Genomic DNA, 16290 nt, shown 5'->3' on the forward strand with positions numbered 1-16290 from the left:
GGCTGTTTTAGCCGGTGGAAAATATTTTAATAAAAACTTTTCAGTCATTCAACCATTGTGTAGCCTTATTCCTTAACAAAAATGGAAACAACCAAACGTGAATGGCATCATCAGAAACGCCATTAATTTTAAAGGTATCGCAAAATTCTAGGAAATTTGCCAAGTGAGCGTTGGGATCCTCGTCCTGCAAACCATCAAGGTGAATAAACTGTTGTATCATTTGAATTGTGCTAGGTTTCAGTTCAAAATTATTTGCAGCAATAGTAGGTCTAATTATATTTGACTCAGTTCCTGTTAAATTAGGTTTAGCATAATCATACATAGTACGCGGAGTAGGATTCTGATTTACTGGATTAACAACAATTGCAGGAGGTATCAGGTTTTCCTGATTTTCAGCCATCTCTTTGGTTGTGGTTTGAATATCGTCACCTTGCTCGTCCGCTATGTATCTTAAGCTTCGCCTTATTTCTCTTTGGTTTATGCGGACTGTGTGATCGATCTCACTGTCAAAAAGTAATGGTCCTAGCGGGTTTCTTCTAGTTATAAACTATAAAAACCTGCCAGAAAAAGGGAAAAAGAAGAATTAGTAATAAAAGTTAGAATAAAATTTAAATTGCAGTAAAAGTAAATGGCTAAAGTAATAAAAATCAACTGTTCCTAATATCTTAGTTCCCCGGAAATGGCACCAAAAACTTGATACGCGTGATATTCGTGACAGGTTTTAAATATTTATAATGAATCATTCTTAAAACTAACTATTATCACGATGAAGGCAAGTGTACCTATCGAATAGTAGTATAGTTTTAGCAAGACCGGATTTTTGAACCCAAAGGAACTAAAAGTACTAGTAATGATTGTTTTTTTATTATCTAGCCTAAGAATAATGTGGTTTGTTTTAACTAACTAATTAACTAAACTAAGAATTCATAGAAAATAGAATTGGGGAATTACTTTTGGAAAAACGATTGAATTAAGATAATACCTAAGGAAAAATCAACCTAGACTTCCCTTGTTGTTTGACTCTGAATCGGATGATTTAGTCATTTGACTTGATCCGTAGAAATCCCTAAGTTATATTATTATCCCTCTCGAGACCAACAACGTCTAACCCTAGGTTGAATAATTGAAATCTCTTTCTAATTAACTCCCTAGGGTTGCATTAACTCGATCTATGGATCCCCTTATTAGGTTTCACCCTAATCCGGCAAAATCTTGTCACCCTATCTCTAGGCACGCAATCAATTCTGCTTAATTATGACAAATGTACTCTTTGATAGGGTCTATTCCTCCTTTGAATAAGAGCTTAACTTGAATCAATATCCTAGAATATCAAAACAAGAATTAAGCACACATAATTAAGAACAAGTCCAATACTTATCATACAATTCAGATAATAATAACAAGATCTGTCTTAGGTTTCATTCCCCTTAGGTATTTAAGGGTTTTAGTTCATAACTAAAAAGGTAAACATCTTAGAAGAAGAATGAATACAAAATGTAAAGAAAAACCCAAAACTCCTGAAAGGAAATTGAGGGGAGATCTTCAGTCTTGATGATGAATCTGGCTTCTGACATGGATCAATCAGCTTTCCTTGAGCAGTTCCCTGCTTCCTCCTTTGTGGCCCCCTTTTCCTCCTATTCTAGGGTGTATTTATAGGCTTTAGAATTCCTAAGAACCCTCAAAATTGGTCTTTTTTGAATTGGACTCAATTTGGGCTCGACAGGGATACGCTTGTGTGACACACCCGTGTGTGATTACTTCAGGCCGTGGTCAAGCCTGTTAAATAGGCATGGGCGTGTGGTCTACCCGTGTGAGTCGTGCTTCGATTCTGCCAGATTGACACTGCCGTGTGGTCTGCCCGTGTGAGGAGGTCCAGGCCGTGTTGATTTCGTACATTGGCCCATTTTCTCCGTTTTTGGCCCGTTTCTCGTTCCTTTCACTCTCCTATTCTCACCTAAGTATAAAATATGAAATTAAGGCATTAGGAGCATCAAATTCACCAATTTTAAGGAAAAAACATCCATAAAATGTGCTAAGCCTGGGATAGAAATATGTATAAATTACGGTTTATCAGCTGCCTCTGATAGTTAAAAGTCTTATGCCGAGCTTAAATGAAAAGAGATAGAATTTTAGGTTGGTGATAAGGTATTTTTGAAAGTATCACCTTTGAAGAAAGTTTTTTGGTTTGGTCGTAAAGGAAAATTGAGTCCACGATTCATCAGGCCATATGAGATTACAGAAAGAATCAGACTTGTTGCATATCGGTTAGCATTACCACCAGAACTTGATCGAATTCATAAAGTTTTTCACTTGTCTATGTTGCAACGGTATCGGTCTAATCCTTCACATATTATTTCTCCAACGAAAGTTAAGATTCAGCCGAATATGACATACAGTGAGGAACCGATCAAAATCTTGGCACGTAAAATAAAAGGGTTAAGAAACAAAAAGGTGGCTTTAGTAAAAGTTCTTTGGCAACGACATGGAATAGAAGAGGCTACCTAGGAACCAAAGGACACTGTGAGAAAGCAATATGCAAACCTCTTTACTGGTAAGATTTTGTGGACGAAAATTCTTTAGGGGAAGAGTTGTAATAGCCCAATTTCAGTGAAATCAGAATAGTGGTTACGGGACCACAAATCCTAGCTAGAAAGAAAATTTATTTTGATATTATTGCATAGTCCGTATTATGATAGGAATGCTATATGAAAATTCTAATATAAAAATTTTATCGATTATGTGCTTAATTATGAAAAAGACCAAATTGCACAAAATTTAAAAAGTTGAGTTCTAGTAGCTATAAGTATCAAATAGCAATGAAATTAAAACTTGAGGTCCTTATATGGTAATTAGACCATTAAAGAAAAGTTTGTAGATATTTTTAATGAATCATCCATGAAAAAATAGAAAAAGTCAAGACAACATTGGAAAGTGGAAAAAATTAATGGATGATAAATAATTAAATAGAAATATTATCATTTTCTATCATCTTCATCCCCAAAATTTCCATGGAAACCCTAGGAGAGAGAAAGGAAACTAATCAAGCTTAATTAGGTATGTTTTCTTGTCTGTTTTTAGTAATTTTTATATTTTTGAGATCGGGATAGTCTAATCTATCTATTTTGGGAATTAATTTGAAAAAAATATCAAAGTATAGAAAATTTTCCATGGATAAATATGTTGAAATTTTTAAAATTATGGTAGAAAATGAAAGGTTGTTGATATATAAACAACTTTTATAAAGAGAATTTTCATGAAATTTCAATTTAAGGACTCAATTGAAAAATTGTAAAACTGTAACACCCCTTACCCGAGACCGTCGCCGGAGTCAAACCACTTGAACCACTTGGAATACTAAGGATACACGGGTACCTTTCCTTTTAAAACTTACCAATGCCATGCCTTGGCATGGTCTTACTTGGTATCCTTAAACCCTAATGTCATGACATTTGTATCCTACACATTCCTAAGGTTCAACCGGGACTTTTAAGTATCATTTCTCCCTCAATTCTTGCTTGAATCATGAAGGAATAAATTTACAAAATAAATATATAGATGCTGAAAAATAACATCATTAATTATAAATAATAAAACATTGCATTTATTTACCGCAAACTTACCTCGATACAAAATACGATCAAATATTTTGATTTAGTCCTCAACCTTTTTCTTTCCTCGGTCTAACCCCGAATTTCATTATTCTTGATCTATAATAGAAAATTTAACTTATTTAATATTCACATTTATCAAAACAGTCCTTAACTCTAACTTTGGCAAAATTATAATTTTACCTCTAAACTTTTGCATATTTACACTTTTTCCCCAAGGCTCGAAATGAAACTTTATCCCTAATTCTTATGTTTTATGACATGCTGATCATTTATTTACCTACGGAAACATCAAATTCCCACTCTAACATGTACTTATGACCATTAGGTATTTTTACCGATTATGTTGTTTTACTCTTTTTTGCTAAAACTCGCTTAGCTCAAGTCGTTTAACATAATTTCAAGCTTCATATTCTATCATAAAACATCAAAATAAACACATTTCACCTATGGGTATTTTTCCAAATATGAACCCTAGGTTAAATTATTGCTAGAATAAGCTAAATCAAGTTACCGGGACTGCAAAAACGTAAAGAACATTAAAAATGGGGCTTGGAATCACTAATTATGAAGCTTAGAAGCTTGACAAAACCCTAGCTATAAAGAACCCTTGAAATTTCAGCCTAATGAAGAAGATGGACACATTTTTCCATCTTTTTCCCTTTTTTAATCTATTAATTACCAAATGACTAAAATACCCTTCATTAAAACTTTAGTTATTTTTATCTATGTATGTCCATTTTTGTCCATGAAAACCTAATGGTCTAATTCCATTTAAGGACCTCTAATTCAATTATACTCTTCAATTTAATCCTTTAGCATCTAAAACTCATATTTCTCAACTTTTGCATTTAAGCCCTAGTAGGTAAATTAAGCATGCTATCTATAAAATTTTCCATCGACACTCTAACACATGCATCTCATCACTTGGTAAATTGTAAAAATTAATTGGAAAAAACTTTTCTATCTCCGATTCATGGTTTCACAACCACTATTTTGTTTAGGCCTTATTTTGGGATGTTACATTTCTCCCCCCTTTAGGGAATTTTGTCCTCGAAAATCTTACCCGTGAAAAGATTTGGATACTACTTTCGCATAACCTCTTCAAGCTCCCACGTAGCCTTGTCTACCCCATGCCTACTCCATAATACTTTCACAAGTGCAATACTTTTGTTCCTTAGTTGCTTGACCTCTCGAGCTAAAATCTTTACCGGTTCTTCACCATAGGTCATATCTTGCTGAATCTCAACATCTGTCTGTGAAATCATATGTGAAGGATTAGAACGGTAACAACATAACATGGACACATGGAACACATCATGAATCTTCTCTATCTCTAGCGACAAAGCTAACCGATATGCTAATGGTCCAACTCTTTTAGTCACCTCAAACATTCCAATAAACCGTGGACTTAGTTTGCCTTTCTTGCCAAACCTAAAGACTTTCTTCCATGGAGATACTTTCAAGAACATTTTGTCACCAACTAGATATTCAATCTCTTTTCTTTTCAAGTCTGCATAAGACTTTTGTCTATCTGAAGCTGTTTTCAAGAAATCTCTGATGACTTTCACTTTCTCTTTAGTTACTTTAACTAAATAAACCCCGTAAATCTGATTTTCTTTAAGCTCTGTCCAATACAAAGGTGTGCGACATTTACATCCATATAAAGCTTCATAAGGTGTTAGTTTCAAACTCGACTGGTAACTATTATTGTAAGAAAACTCTACCAACAACGAATATTTCTCCTAACTACCTTGAAATTCTAAGACACAACATCTGAGCATATCCTTAAGTATCAAAATAACTCACTCTGAGTGACCATCGATTTGAGGATGGAAAACTGCACTAAAACTCAACTTTGTACCCAAAGCTTCCTATAACTTCTTCCAAAACCGAGAAGTGAATCTGGGTCTCTATATGAAATAATCGATAACGGTACTCCACGTAGTCTGACTATCTCTAAAATATACAACTCATCCAACTTGTCAAGTGAATAATCTATAAGAATTGGAATAAAATGAGTCGACTTCGTTAGTTTATCAATCACAACCCATACTACATCTTTCTTTCTCGGTGTCAATGACAATCCTATCACAAAATCCATGGTAACTCAGTCCCATTTCCACTTAGGAACTAACACGGGCTGCAATAAACTTGAAGGTACCTAATGTTTGGATTTTACCTACTGAGATATCTTTCTTCATTCCTACCCACCAATACATTTTCTTCAAATCATTATACATCTTTGTACTACATGTTAAATAGATAAGGAACTGCTATGTACTTCCTTTAAAATCTTTCAAATAATCTCATCATTCTTTGGTACACATATCTGATTTCTGAACATTAAACAATCGTCATAACTGATCTGAAAATCTGACTCTATACCTAACTTACACTGAGCTCTTTTGGCTTGCAACTCACTGTCATCTTTCTGAACTTCAGAAATTTCTTCAAGAAACATTGGCTTAGATCTTAATTCGGCTAAGATAGAACCATCATCCGATAAGGTTAAACTAGTGTTCAAAGCTCTTAATGCAAATAAAGATTTTCTACTCAAAGCATTAGCAACTACATTTGCCTTACTCGGGTGATAATCGATCACTAGTTCATAATCTTTAATCAACTCTAGCTATCTTCTTTACCTCAAGTTCAAATCTTTCTGAGTCATCAAGTATTTCAAACTTTTATGATCAGTAAATATTCAACACTTCTCACCATACAAGTGATGTCTCCATATTTTCAATGCAAATACAATGGTAGCTAGCTCTAATTCATGTATCGGATAATTTTTCTCATGTGGCTTTAGCTGTCTAGAGGCATAAGCAATTACCTTTCCTTCCTGTATAAGTATACAGCCTAGTCTATTCAAGGATGCATCACTGTAAATCACAAACTCTTTATCTGGTTTTGGCTGTACTAAGACAGGATCTTCAGTCAACATTGCCTTTAACTTGTCAAAACTTTGCTGACACTTTTCAGTCCATTCAAACCTGACATCTTTCTGTAGCAATCTTGTCAATAGAGTACCTATCATGGAAAATCCCTCTACAAATCGTCTATAATGACCGGCGAGACCAAGAAAACTTCTGACCTCTGATACATTCCTGGGAGGCTTCCAATCAACAATGGCTAAAATCTTGCTCGGATCAACTCTAATACGTTCACCTGAGACTATATGTCCAAGAAAACTAATCTCGTAACCAAAACTCACTTTTTCTAAAGTTGGCATAAAGCTGATTATCACTCAAAGTCTGTAAAACTATTCTCAAATGCTCTGAATGCTTAGTCTTATCATGAGAATAAATTAAGATATCATTAATGAACACAACTACAAATTTATCCAAGTAAGGTCTAAAAATTTGATTTATTAAGTCAATGAAATGGCAGGAGCATTAGTCAAGCCAAATGGTATCACAAGGAACTCATAATGGCCATACCTAGTCTAGAAAGCAGTCTTTGGAACATTAATGGTCGCTAAACTAACTAAAAATTCGACTAAGGCAAGCGCACCTATTGAACAACAGTATAGTTATGGTGAGATCGAAAATATCGTATCCACAAGGACTAAAAGTACTAGTAATTACTATCTTTTTATTATCTAGCCAAAGAATTAAACGGATGTTTTGAAACTAAGATAAACTATCTAATTAACTAAGAACACGAAAAAAATTAAAGTCGAAAAATACTTTTGGAAAATTGATGAAGAAGACAATACCCAAGGAAGAATTCACCTAGACTTCACTTATTACTTTTGAATTAGACAATTTATTCACTTATCTTAATCTGTAGGAATCCCTGATTTATGTTAATATCTCTCTGAGACTAAAAAAAAAGCTGACTCTAGGTTGATTAATTGAAATCTCTTTCTAATTAAAACCCCTATTGTCCCATTAATTGATCTATGAATTCCTTTATTAGATTTGACTCTAATCCGAAAGACTTATGTCGTCCTATGTCTAGGATTGCATGCAGCTTCACTTAATTATGGAAGATCTACTCTTAAACAGGGACTTTCGATCCACTGAATAAGCACATCAAAACCCGAATTAATATCCTGAAATATTAAAGCAATGATTAAAACTCATAATTAAGAATAAGAAAATTATTTATCATATAATTCAAATAATAATAAGATTTGTCTTAGGGTTCATCTCCCTTAGATATTTAGGGAATTTAGTCCATAACGATAGGGGAAAACATCTCAAAATTAGGAAAATAAAAAAAATAAGAAACCCAAAAACTTCGATAGAAATTGAATAGAGATCTTCAGTCTTGAAATAATTCCTACTTCCGAGTTGATTCTAATGGCTGTTCTTGAGTATTTTTTGCCTTCTGCTCTTCATCCCCCCTTTTGATCCTCTTCTAGGGTGTTTATATAGACTTTGGAATGCTTCAAAACCATAAAAATTAGACTTTTCCTAGTATAATTAGACTTGGGCTCGACAAGGACACGGCCGTGTGCCACACCCGTGTGAAAGTGCTCTAGCCATGTGTAATTCTGAGTTGGTTTTTAATCGACACGGTCATTACACAAGGGCATGTGGCCTACCCGTGTGTCACACACGGGCATGTGGGTTACCCGTGTGAAATACTGAGATAAGCCCATTTTGTTTGTTTTTGAACCGTTTCTTTCTATTTTCACCTTTTTATGCTCACCTAAGTATAAAACATGATTTTAAAGGATTAGTAGCATCAAGTTTACTAAATATTATGATAATTCATTCAAAAATATGCCAAGCATGGGGTAAAAATATATATATTATGGTTTATCAAATATCCCCGCACTTAAGCATTTGCTTGTCCTCAAGCAAAATCCTTAAGTCACAATTAAAATGCATTCTTTTCAACTTATAATTCTTATCAATAATGTTTCAAAATAATTCACAAATAATCATACATTGAGAATTCAACTAAAAGAGTATCAAAGTTTTAAACAATCCAAGTTGAGCATTTTAATCATAAAATCATAGGTATTTCCCTTTATCTAAATAATTATATTTACTTCCAAATTGACAAGAGTTGACATCCTCATTAAAGATTCACTCAACTCACTCATAGTGTTTAAGGTTCAATAACTAAGCACTCCTTAGTCAAACATGAAAATTTATTACCATAGGCTTGCATGAAAATCAAATCTCCACCACTATAAATGAGATGATACACAAATCAGAAGGTCTTTAAAAGGGTTGTAATGGGGCTTCGGTTAAAGGTGTGGATAAAGGATGAAAAAGAGGGTTAGGATCGAGATCAATTTAATAAATTACCTTGACTTAAAAAAATAAAGCTAATTACTGAATTACAAACAAATGCCAAAATTAAAACTATCCAAAACTAATGAAGTGAGCTTTTTCTCAAAATAGTAACTTTAACTTATCCAAGCTCATTTTGAAAGAATAACAATATGTTATTACATGATTATGTATATATATATATATATATATATTAGAATAAGAACAAGTACAATATAATAAGAAATAATTCAACAACTGAAATGAACAAACATAGTCAAGTAACTAATCAAATCAAATCTCGATAAAAAGGGAGTCAATAAAGAGGGAGAAATTCTTGATGAATCAAAAAAGGTTAAGTTCTAGGTTAATATTAAGGGGAAAATTAAGGAACAATGGTTAAGGTTCAAAAGGGTTCACTAAGGGTCAATTATGTAGGTAGGCTTTTTATGGGGTAAATGGGTTAAAACCCAAGCGCCTTTATCATTTCAGTATATCAAATCGAAGGTGTGGTCTTGACATGCATAACGAAGCAAGTTCTAGAATAAAAAATCAATTTTGACACACTTATAACAAATAAAATAAGTGAGCAAGAAAGATATATGCTCTAAAAGGCTCAAAATCTCACGAAAATTATGGGTATTCGATGTCAATCCTGTAGATTCAAAACTTCAAGATAATACCTCAATTCAGGGAAACAACCTAGCAATTTTAATTCTTAAAAGTCAACTTATCATGCTTGCTTCTCTAATGCCTTAAAGTTTAAACAATCAATGCACAATTGCCTATGATTTAATTCAAAGCATATCAATAAAAATTATAAATCAATCAGAATTCACTCTAATAATAACATGAGAAAATTATTTGAGAACGAAATAAAAAATTCAGGGATTTTTTGATAATCATATAAATAACCTCCCCACACTCAAGGTGTACATTGTCCTCAATGTACAAAGATAGATAATAACAATATAAGTATAATATTAGAAGAGAGGGAGAGAAATGAAACTGCCATGAAATTTTGGATGAAATCCTTGGACTAGCGAAGGCTAGAATTGTGGATGAGGCCAATGAATGGTATGATTCAGAATAACTAATAAGAAAATAAACACAATTGTGAAAGATAATTAAGGTATTACTGAATAATAACCATAAATATAAACATAGTTCAAAATATAAAACATAAGTCTACAAAAATAAATAAAAGAGAAATAAAATGAAAATTAAAAATAAAAGTAGTAATAATAATATAATTGGACTCAAAAGTCCTCATGATCGGATGCCTCGTGGGTCGACGGTGCCGAAGGAGAGATGTAGAGGTGGTGGAAAATCTATTGAAGAGTGGCATCAATGCTGTCGAACAGCTCAAAACACTGCTGCTCAAATATATCTGTCAAAATGGAAGTAGTGGGGTGGTGACTCTGTGATGGTGGTGTAGGTGGGTCCTCATGAAGGGGAGGGACATCATTAGTAATATCCTCTGGATTATTCTAATCATCAGAGTGGACAAGTCTGTATTGAGGGGGGTTCAATCCATGGCGTCGTTCTATCATCCTCATGTAGATCATACTAGAAATTCCTTGATGAGACATCTGGCTTACTAGTGTGAATGTCGATGACATCTCTTGAGTGTTGAAGAGGCTGAAGTGTCGAGCGAGGTGAGTCACGTAGGGCCCAAGGCAAATGAGGCCCCTCCTATGGCGGTCTGTCTGGTGGCGAAAAGCAAGGGCAATAAAGTATGACAAATCAAATACATGACTAGTTGCCATGCTCCATAAGAAGTAAGCATTGGTGGTGTTAACGACGCCGGTGCTCTCTCTCCTCCCAGTTAGGGTGTGAGCCAAGATAGCATAGATGAAGCGTAGTCCTGGGGGAAGAGAAGTCGGCTTTGAGTGACTTGCGTCACAGGGAACAGTACTCACGGTAAGGTCAGTCCAACAGTAGGAGGGCGAGTGGTGCATATGTTGGTGACGATGTAGAAAAAATCGAAAGCTATAAACTCTTCCGTGTAGAGGCCCAAAGTAGCTCCAAACTCTAGTACACTCATGTATCTTACGAGTCCACCAAGTCTAAAAGTGATAGTACCGGCCTCGTCATAGGTTTTTATCACATGCTATAGATGGAAAGTAGTGTAAAACTCCAAGGTAAGCTCCGAATAGGTGGGCTCGATAATTGCAAAGAACCGATCCCACGGGGCAATGGTGAGATGGAATCGAACAAGGGTGGGCAAGTTGGACCTGCTCCAAGGCTTCCCAATTAATACAACGGCCCACTCCTAATGGTTGTACTTGAATAAGCTGAAACAAGTCGTCCTGTGGGCCTGACAAAAATCGAAGCAGAAGGTGACGAGCTTCAGTTGAGGCGCTTGAAGAAGTTGTGCTAGGACCCTTCTGCTTTTTCGAAGCAGGGACTGCTACCTTGGATTTGCCTAGTGTGTTTGTCATGATGTACCTAAAAAGGAAAACATTCCAATATGAATAAAATAGGAATAAATAATAGCAATCAAATACATCGAAAAGCTTAGGAGGAGACATGTGAATAAGACAGAAATGTGACTGAGAAGACTCTAGTATGATAACAAAAATGGCAAGATGGAAAATTTAGTCCTATATGCACTATTACATTAAGATGTAAAAACTAACAGAATGTGAATCTAAACTAACAGTATACTAAACTAATTAGAAATAATAATAGTAAAAAGGGAAAAGCCAATACACCAAATCATGAAAACAAATAAACACTAAAGACAAACCGAACATCATTATCAACTAACTAAATCCAAAAATATATCAAAAGAACCTATGATTAAAACAGTGAGCGAAGCAAATGAAAAAAAAACAAGAATCAAGAGAGGAAGATCCCAAATCTACTATTAATAAGAGGAAGAAATTACTAAACGAATACTAGAAAAATAAAAAATATTAGTAAATCAATAAAATAGACTAAAATAAAATAATACAGAAAAACATAATGAAAATCAAGAATATTGAAAATCGACTGTTATAGTTTGAGTGGACGGCGGCTAGGTGGTTGGTGGTAGTGCGCGAAATGGGGAAGGGTGAGGCTGGTTTGGCGCTAGTGGTTGAGAGGATGGTGATCGGATTGGGTTCATAGGGAGTGGGTGTTTGCGCGCAAGGGGAGGAAAGGGAGAAAGGGCTGGGATTTGGTGTGGGCATAGAAGGGAGAGAGATGCGTCAGGTGTGGAACAGTAGGGGGTTTGGAGCTGGTCGAAGAAGAGAGATGAAAGATGCGGTGGCTAGGGGATGAAGAAGAGGAGAAAAAGACAAAATAGGGGAAAATGAAAAGGGGATTAAGGTTTAAATAGGGACACAGTCGTGTGAGACCCGTGTTGGGCCACACGGTCGTGTCACACGCTCGTGTAGATCATGGATAGCCCGTGTTCATCATTAAAATTAAATGCTCATTCGTCACAAAGCCTGGGACTCACCGGTGTTTTCAAGCCGTGTGGTTCACACGGCAGTACGTTTGCTTCTCCCACGCCCGTGTGGTCTCCCACACGCCCGTGTGTCAGGACACACGGCTGTGTGCCTTGCCCTTGGAGCTTTCTGACTTATTTAAAATTTGAAAATTTAGCCTCAGTTTTCACATGGCCTATGACATGCCCGTGTGTCCAGGCCATGGGGTCCACATGACCGTGTCGCACGCCCATCTGGCCTCTTTTAACCCGTGTCTGTCTATTTTGGGTGATTTAAGCCCTGTTTCCACACGGCCGAGGACACGCCCGTGTGTCCAGGCTGTGCGGGTCATTGTACCTGCATTAAAATATGAAAAATAGCTAAAATAAACTAGTTAGTGGTGTTAGTGCTCGGGTTGCCTCCCGAGAAGCACTTATTTAGAGTCTAAGCTCGACTTTCCTCGCATTTATATGGTCACGGTGGATCATAGAGTTGAAACTCCTCTTTCCCTCTGTCAAATCCTTTAATTAAACAAGGTTTAAGTCAAGTACTGTTTACATTAAAAGTGCCAAAATGCAAATGGGTTACCTCAACTGTACCGTGTGGAAAGACTTTGAGTACCGTAAAAGGAGTCACTCCATTTGCATTGAGCTCTGTAATGGTAATTCGAGGGTCTTTTTTATCTAGCCAGACTTGGTCCCCAACCTTAAATTGACTGGTTCTCTCATTGAACTCATTATGGTGTTGCTTTTGCTCCTCCTTGCCATGAGTCTGCCATTCATCTAGTTCATTTATCTGTAACATTCATCGTTCATGGATGGTTTCATTGTTAGCAAATGAACTAAAACATTGCTCATTTATGTTACTCAAAAAATTTTCCTGCAAGGAGGGCTGAATCACATGATTAGTCTTATTAACCGGATTTATAAGGTTATCTTCATTACTTGGTATCTCAATTGAATCATGAGTTTGAAGAATAACCACTTCATCACCTGCACGAAGTGTCAGTTCACCTGTACCAACATAATAATAGTCCTAGCATTCGCTAAAAAGCTCGTCCTAAAATTAAAGGAATGTCACCGTCCTCTTCCATGTCTAAAACAACAAAGTCTACTGGGAATATGAATTTATCAATCTTAACGAGTACGTCCTCAAGAATACCTCTACGAAATCTAATAGTTTTGTCTACCAGTTGTATACTCATCGTAGTTTGTTTAGGTTTCTCAATACCTAGTTGTCTAAACATTTTATAGGGCATGACATTTATACTTGCCCCTAAATCGGCTAAAGCATTATTAACGTTTAAACTATCGATTAAACAAGGAATAGTAAAACTCATTGGATCCTTTAACTTGTTGGGTAGTTTATTTTGTAGAATTGCTGAGCAAACTGCATTTAATTCCACTTGCACCGAACCATCTAACTTCCATTTATTTCCCAGAAGCTCCTTTAAAAATTTAACTGAGTTGTGCATCTACGAAAAAGCTTCAATAAACAGTAATTTAATATGTAAATTTTTTAAAATGTTAAGAAATTTACTGAATTGTTCGTCTGTGCAGCCTTTCTTTATCGCTTTAAGGTAGGGCACGCGAGGTGTGTATTCTCTGCTTACCGATTTTTGTTTGTTATGGCTTTCGTCCACCTTTTTTTGGCTTAACATAGTTTCTTGTCTTGGTTCTAGTGTGGACTCAACTAATCCTTCTTCATATTGAACAGTAATTGAATGAAGCTGCTCTCTTGTGTTAGCCTCGGTGTTGCTGAGCAAGCTACCTTATGGTCTTTCTGAGATCAGCTTAGCAAGCTGACCTATTTGAGTCTCGAGCGCTTGTTGATTTTTAAGCACTGTTTTGGTGTTTTGGAAATGTGTTTCTAAAACCAAGATGAATTTCGTTAGCATCTCTTCAAGGTTTGACTTTTTCTCTTGCTGGTAAGTTGGCTGAAAGCCTAGAGGGGGTCATGGTCTTTGATTTCCTTGACCACCCCAAGAGAAGTTGGGATGATTCCTCCAACCTGCATTATAAGAATTACTATATGGATTATTCTGTGGTCTAGAATTCTTACCCATATAGTGGACTTGTTCGTTTGTAGTACTATGATCGTAGGCTAGGCATTTTGGATTATTTATCCCTCCTCTATTTGTATCACACTGCATCACCGGATGTACCTGCACAGAAACACATAAGCCATCAATCTTTTTATTTAAAAGTTCAACCTGGTTAGAAAGCATTGTGACTACATCTAGGTCGAAAACACCGGCTGATTTTGTTGGCTTTATTCTCATAACTTGCCACTGATAATTATTCAGTGACATCTCTTCAATGAACTCATAAGCCTCCTCAGGTGTTTTGTTATTTAAGGTTCCACTGGCCCCTGCATCGACCATCTGTCTAGTTGAAGGGTTCAAACCATTGTGGAAAGTTTGAACCTGTAGCCATAAAGGTAACCCATGGTGAGGGCACCTTCTCAACAAATCCTTGTATCTCTCCCATGCATCATATAGTGTTTCTAAATCCATCTGCATAAATGAAGAGATATCATTCCTCAATTTAGCCATTTTAGCTGACGGAAAATATTTGAAAAATTTTTTAGTCATTTGTTCCCAAGTAGTGATTGACCCTCATGGTAACGAGTTCAACCATTATTTAGCCTTATTCCTTAATGAAAAGGGAAACAGACAAAGGTGAATGACATCATCAGAAATGCCATTGATCTTAAAGGTGCCGCAAAATTCTAGAAAATTTGTTAAATGAGTGTTTGGATCCTCGTCCTACAAACCATCAAACCGAACAAACTGTTGTATCATTTGAATAGTGTTAGGTTTTAGTTCAAAATTATTCGCAGCAACAGCAGTCAAACAATACTGGATTCAGTTCCTACTAAAGTAGCTTAGCATAATCATACATAGTACGAGGAGTAGGGTTTTGATTTACTAGATTTTTAGTAACCACAGGAGGTAGCGCATCATTCTGATTATCAGCCATGTCCTCGGTTATAGTATGGATGTCGCCCTCTCGCTCTTCCTCTATGTATTGTAGGCTTCGCCTTGTTTCTCTTTGGTTTCTGCGAGCTGTGCTCACGACCTCACTATCAAAAAGCAAAGGTCCTGATGGGTTCCTCCTAGTCATAAACTAGAGACACCTGTTAGAAGCAAACAAAAAAAATTAAAAAAGAAAAATTAAACTAAAAACAAAGAGTAAATTGCAATAAGGGTAAAAATGGCTAAAATAATAAAAATTAAGCGTTCCAACTATCTTAGTCCCTGGCAACGGCGCCAAAAACTTGATGGTTACTAAACTAACTAAAAATTCGACTAAGGCAAGCGCACCTATCAAACAGCAGTATAGTTATGGGGAGACTGGAAATATCGTATCCACAAGGACTAAAAGTACTAGTAATTACTATCTTTTTATTATCTAGCCTAAGAATTAAAAGGGATGTTTTTAAACTAAGATAAACTATCTAATTAACTAATAACACGACAAAGACTAAAGTTGGAAAATACTTTTGGAAAACCGATGAAAAAGACAATACCCAAGGAAGAATTCACCTAAACTTCACTTATTACTTTTGAATTAGACGACTTATTCACTTGTCTTAATCTATAGGAATCCCTGAATTATGTTAATATCACTCTCGAGACTAAAAACAACTGACACAAGGTTGATTAATTGAAATCTCTTTCTAATTAAAACCCCTATTGTCCCATTAATTTGATCTATGAATTCCCTTGTTAGATTTGACTCTAATCCGGCAAATTTATGTCGTCCTATGTCTAGGATTGCATGCAAATCCATTTAATTATGGAAGATCTACTCTTAAACAGGGACTTTTGCTCCACTAAAACTCGAATTAATATCCTAAAATATTAAAGCAATGATTAAAACTCATAATTAAGAATAAGAAAAGTATTTATCATATAATTCAAATAATAATAAGATCTGTCTTAGGGTTCATCTCCCTTAGGTATTTAGGAAATTTAGTCCATAACGATAGGGGAAAACATCTCAAAATTAGGAAAATAATAAAACATAAGAA

General features: G+C 35.5%; 1 non-coding gene across 1 annotated transcript; it reads left to right on the top strand.

Annotated features, from left to right (window-relative positions):
* Positions 1 to 14696: 14696 nt before the first annotated feature.
* Positions 14697 to 14803, top strand: LOC128291925 (small nucleolar RNA R71). The gene has a single exon (XR_008281909.1). It is a non-coding gene; the product is annotated as a small nucleolar RNA R71 (small nucleolar RNA).
* Positions 14804 to 16290: the final 1487 nt, after the last annotated feature.

This window comes from Gossypium arboreum, chromosome 4 (genome assembly GCF_025698485.1).
Source record: "Gossypium arboreum isolate Shixiya-1 chromosome 4, ASM2569848v2, whole genome shotgun sequence".
NCBI lineage: Eukaryota > Viridiplantae > Streptophyta > Magnoliopsida > Malvales > Malvaceae > Gossypium > Gossypium arboreum.